At 32.0% G+C, this 6,240-nt stretch overlaps 1 pseudogene; it reads left to right on the forward strand.

Annotated features, from left to right (window-relative positions):
• The first annotated feature begins 220 nt into the window (after positions 1–220).
• On the forward strand, positions 221–6,036 carry LOC131662637 (flavonoid 3'-monooxygenase-like; annotated as a pseudogene).
• Positions 6,037–6,240: the final 204 nt, after the last annotated feature.

The raw sequence follows: 6,240 nt of genomic DNA on the forward strand, positions 1-6,240 counted from the left end.
TTTTTTGGAAAGATGGAAATTTGAATAGACTCTCATATCACATAAAATATGACGCATTGTCACACGGTTCGTTGACACCAATTTTGATTGTTACTTAAGTCTACAAATTTAAAATGGTAAACAATTATGAAAAATTCCATTCTAAATTGGATGATTGTCCTATAAATACCAAACCACTTAGCCTTTCGTTAATCAGACAACAATAAAACGTCAACTACTTTCTTTTCTTTCTCCTTTTCAAAATAACATACAACCTTATATCCTTGTCCTTTATCATCATAACCATGTCTCTATGGTTCATTGCACTCTCCACTTTCATATTATCTATCTTAATATACCGTTTTCTAAAATCCACAACAAAATCTTCTTCTTCACTGCCACTTCCACCTGGACCAAAACCATGGCCTATAATAGGTAACATGCCTCACGTAGGCTCTGCCCCACACCAATCTATTGCTGCTTTGGCTCAAATTCATGGCCCTTTGATGCACCTCAAATTAGGGTTTGTCGATGTTATCGTCGCCGCTTCCGCCTCCGTGGCTGAACAATTCTTAAAGGTTTATGATGCTAACTTTAGTAGCCGACCACCTAATGCCGCAGCTAAAAATATGGTTTATAATTATCAAGATCTTGTGTTTGCTCCTTATGGCCCAAGGTGGAGATTGCTCCGAAAGATCTCTTCCGTTCATCTCTTTTCGAACAAAGTTATGGCCGAATTTCAACATTTACGTGAGGTTAGTTAATATCATAATCTAAGTATTAAATTATAAATTTGTGTTTGTTAAATCATAAACCATTATCATTTGAATTTGAACTTAGAAGTTTACCTACTTGTTTAAAGATTATTACAGCTTTATCTTTAGATAAAATTATTTTTTTATAAATAAATTTAGAAAATTTCTTCACCCACCTCCTAACCTTCTTGTCCACCCATGGTGAATTTACCACAATACCCCTTGTTTCGGAAGTTCATTTCCGAAACTGTACTTTTTTTCTTAAAAAATGTGTTTTCGGAAATGTATCTCCGAAAACGTGTTTTTTTTAATATAAAATATTGATTTCGGAGATGCATCTCCGAAATAAAGTTACTTTTCAGAAAATGTGGTGTTTCGGAAGTTCATCTCCGAACGCACCCCCCTTGGAGAATTCGGAAATGAACCTCCGTAAATATGTCTGGACAGAATAAAATGAAAAACAACAACAATTCGCTTTATTTAATCGGGTGAAGATTACAACGATAATATTACATAAAATTAAAGTTACATATTGTTGAACACGGGTAGGTGGGGATGAGAGAGTGGTGGGGAGAAAAAAAGGCTTCCAAATTTCAAAAGGTTTTTTTATTCTTTTAATAAAAATACGTACTACTGTAAGTAACAAATGACGGAGGAGGTGTAACCGGGGCCGGAACATATGACGGAGGAGGTGGATGTCCGGAGGAAGAAGAACCGGAGGTACGTCCACCGCGAGACAAAGGAGCCAATCAATGTAAGCTATAGTTTATCATTATCATCAGGGGACGTCATTACAAAAAATTGGGAAAAAAATCTTATTATTTTTAATCTTGATTTTTTAGAAATGACGTCCCCAGATGATAATGATAAACTATAGCTTACATTGATTGGCTCCTTTGTCTCGCGGTGGACGTACCTCCGGTTCTTCTTCCTCCGAACATCCACCTCCTCCGTCATATGTTCCGACCCCGGTTACCACTTCCAAAAACTAACATGATAAATCCAATACAAAAACACTGTGCGATACAATCCGAAATCAGAACAAAACAAAACACGTCAAACAAAACAAAAACATGTTATTCTGCCCGACGAGCGTTACAAAATACACATCAAACAAAATAAAAACACGTTATTCTTCCCGACGAGCGAACTCCTCCGAATGAAGATAATTATACCAATCCTCATCCCACTCAGTATCAAAACCATCAGCGTTGATCACGCCTGAAGGCTGAGCCTGCACGTCCGAGCCATGGACCCCAGGGGACGAGAAGCAGAACCAGTCAAAAGCTTCTTCTTCTCCTTCACCTCCTTCACCTCCTTCACCTCTTTCACCTCCTTCTTTGAAGAACCCTTTCTTCCCTTAGCGCCCTCTTTAGAAGACGCAGTCCTGCGTGCTGGTTGGTTGCCTGACATGTTCCTGTAAACAATTGAAAACGATTAATATGCATAGACAAAATAAAAAACAAAAAAATTTGAACTTCTGATACATTTCGGAAGTTCATTTCCGAAAACTAGGATGGAGGTGTTTTCGGAAATGAACTTCCGAAACACCCCTGCGATGGAGTTTTCGGCAACTTCCATGACAGACCCCTAAACCAAACTTCAAACCAAATCAAAATGCTTCTAAACAACCTAAATATTACTAACAACCTAACCATATATCATTTATGCAATTAAAACCCTAAATAACATGCATTTCAATAATAGATCTAAAAATTTCAAAACTTACAAAGTGTTAGGATTGAGGGCTTTTGAATGTTGTTTAACAGTGTGATTGGAGCCTTGATGCAGCTTTGGAATTCTGTTTGCACAAATTTTCGCCTTTGCCACTTTTTGTTTTGATTTAGGGTAAATGATTGGGGGAGGGGGAGTGTTTTGATAAATCTGCAGAAATCGCAGTATTTCGGAAGTGCACTTCCGAAGTATGTAAATTTTTTCAAAAAAAGACGCTTTCGAAAATGAACTTCCGAAGCAGGGGTATTTTGGAATTATCGCGGGGGGTGACCCCCATAGAGAGGTGGCCAAAGAAATTTTCTAAATTTATTAGTCTTATGATTTGTAGGACTTGGTAAATAATAATATTCATTGCAATATTTACTAGAAACAAGAAAGTATATGGAAAAAAACTGTATAATAAAATATATTAGTTTCCATATTTTGCTTCTTGAACGAACTATATAAGTCATGAACAAGTTTTGTTTATAATAAATAACTTTACTTTTATTTTGTTATATTTTTATTATTAAAAAAAGTCAACTATTTTGTGAATTATCTTATTTATTTATGTTTAACTCTCATAACAATTTAGGTTATCTTATTAGACAATTTTTTTTTTCAAGATTTTATTAGGCAATAATAACTTAAATGATTTTTTATTATAAACAGTTAAGTTAAAAACTTATATTTAATATATATTTTTAATTTAAAGAATTTATTCAAAACAAAAACAATAAAAATATTAACTTTAAAACTGGTCATAAGGATGTGTAAGAGAGACACAACATAAAATTTAAAATTTTATATAAATTAAGTTGTAGAATCATATTACTAGTTTGTACTGTTAAATTCGTAATTAAATATAATCTTTTGTATTTTATGATATAATCGTGACTAAATTAAGAACTCAAGACAATTTAATCTAGTTGATAAAATCATCAATAAGATCAAACATAAAAAACTTCAACTATTTAAAGGAAAACTATAACTTAAAACCACTTCACTATTAAAAAAAAAAAGGAATTTTTCTTTATTAATTGAATTGAAATTTAAGAGTGATAAAATATAAGAAAACCATTTAAAAATGTAGTAATATAAAAGATGACATTTTGTCTATGTTTACCTACCTTTCATTTTTAGTTGACCTACAAAAATATCCAATAATTCGTACTTATTCATGGTTTTTGTCAAAATTAAATATACACGCAAGTGGGAAACTTTTATTTTTTATATTTATTTATTTATTTATTATTTTCAAAATATAATATTAAAGTTGTTAAACTTACATACTTAATTAAAAATTATATTTTTTTCAGATACGATAAATCTGATCTTTTATATATATCAAATATATTAATTATTCGATAAATTTAAAAAATATTTTTTTATATAAAAATTAAATCGGACTGAATAAAACTAATCAATTCCACTTTTCAGGAAGAGACAGCAAGATTGACAAGCAAATTGGCAAGCAGTTATTCTGATGCACAACCAATGCACTTGCTAGGGCTATGTTAGGAAGAAGAGTGTTCAATGACGAGAATGGTGGTAATGATCCAAAAGCTAATGACTTCAAGGATATGATTCTTGTTTGGTCCCTAATATTTTTTCCATGTATTTACATTGGGTGGCAATAATTGCTAATGACTTCAAGGATATGATTCTTGAAACAATGGTGTTAGCTGGAGTTCATCCCTTCATTGGAATGGTTAGACCTTCAAGGAGTTCAAGCAAAAATGAAAATATTACACAAGAAATTTGATGCATTCTTAACAAACATTATCGAAGAACATGAGACTTCTAATTCTAAGAGTGAGAAGCATAAAGATTTATTGACTACTTTGTTGGCACTTAGAGATGAAGGAGATGATGAAGGAAATAAACTCACAAATACTGAAATCAAAGCTTTGCTTTTGGTAAGTTATCTAACTATTCTAGTTACTATTATTTGTTTCATATAGTTAGATTTTACTGCATTCTCACATTTGATAATAAGAATTAAAAGATTTATATTTTAATAAACAGAAAATCAAATTAATGTTTTTCTAAAATCCAAATTAAAATCTAGCTGTTTACCTATAAATCAAATTGCATTAACATTAATTTGAAAAAATCTAGCTGTTTACCTATAAATAAATAGCTGTTGAAAAATCAACCTTAGTTTATTAAAATTTTAAAATAATTGCATTATCATTTAAAAATAATTGTGTGTTACATGTTCAGTTTAAAAATAATTAGTTTTATACATTATGTTCTGCATTATCATTTTCTTTTTAATCCTTACCTAACCTGTCTTCTTAGGAAGTAGAACATTGGGTGTCAATAATTTTTGTTTGCTCCCTAACTTTTTTCTTTGTATTTATATTATTACTAAGCATTTTTCAATTTAATGTTTGATCAGAATCCACAATATGGTGTGTTAAAGAGATTATAGCAGAATATCTTTAACTTAAATGGTGATTAAATAAGATTCATTACTAAGACTTATACATTTTAATCTTGTATAAATTAAAAGTATTATATAACCTTCCAAAATTTACTATAATCTTAATTATAATTTTTTATTTAAAAAATTGAGCCATAATTATACTATTAAAAATGAATAAGTAGAGTGTAGTGAATTCGAATCTACATTTCTTTCATCAGGTATTGTTTTGTTTCAACTATCAATCGAGTTATACTTACAAATAGATAAATTATAATTTACATTGACATTGAATTTTTTTGTACAGAACATATTCTTACAGATTGTTTGATTTTTTTGTGTAGAACATGTTTGTCGCTGGAACAGACACATCATCAAGTACCACAGAATGGGCCATTGCAGAACTCATCAAAAACCCAAAAATCTTAGCCCAAGTCCAACAAGAGTTAGACACTGTTGTGGGTCGAGACAGGAACGTAAAAGAAGAGGACATACCAAACCTACCTTACCTACATGCAGTCATAAAAGAAACATTTCGTTTGCATCCATCAACACCTCTTTCCCTTCCAAGAATTGCTTCAGAAAGTTATGAGATTTTTGGATACCACATTCCGAAAGGTGCAACTGTTTTGATTAACGTATGGGCCATAGCCCGTGACCCAAAGCAATGGACTGACCCATTAGTATTCAACCCCGAAAGATTTTTACCAGGTGGTGACAAGTGTGATGTTGATATTAAGGGAAATGATTTTGAAGTTATACCTTTTGGTGCTGGACGTAGGATTTGTGTTGGGATGAGTCTTGGACTTCGTATGGTTCAACTTTTAACTGCTACGTTGGCCCATTCGTTTAACTGGGAACTTGAAAATGGACTCAAACCTGAAAAAATGAACATGGACGAGGGTTTTGGACTTACTCTTCAACGAGCTGAGCCATTATCAGTTCACCCTAAACCCAGGCTCTCGCCACACGTGTACTCGTCAGGTTTCTGATTCGTAACATTTATATTTGAGCAATTTTCTTTTCGTGATGCACCTTAGGTTTCTTTATCTTATGCTTAATCATAATAGTGAATAAATGGTATTTTTTTAGTATGTTGGTGTGAGAGGATCCCAAAAAGGTTAAAGATGTAATTTTAGTTTGTTTATGCATTTGTATTTCAAACTTGTTGGAATTAGACTCTCAAACCTTTGAGTAATTCCTTATCGTTAAAGATGTCAATGAAGAAAAATAGGATTAGGGTTTGTGGAAATATTAAAAGAGAAGGAGAAAGTATTTTCTGCAGAGTTTCTCTCTGCCCACAATCTGTGGAAATTATGTTATTCACTTGCAACTGCAACTTCTGTGAATACAAATTATTGACTT

The sequence above is a fragment of the Vicia villosa genome, linkage group LG3 (genome assembly GCF_029867415.1).
Source record: "Vicia villosa cultivar HV-30 ecotype Madison, WI linkage group LG3, Vvil1.0, whole genome shotgun sequence".
Classification (NCBI taxonomy): Eukaryota; Viridiplantae; Streptophyta; class Magnoliopsida; order Fabales; family Fabaceae; genus Vicia; species Vicia villosa.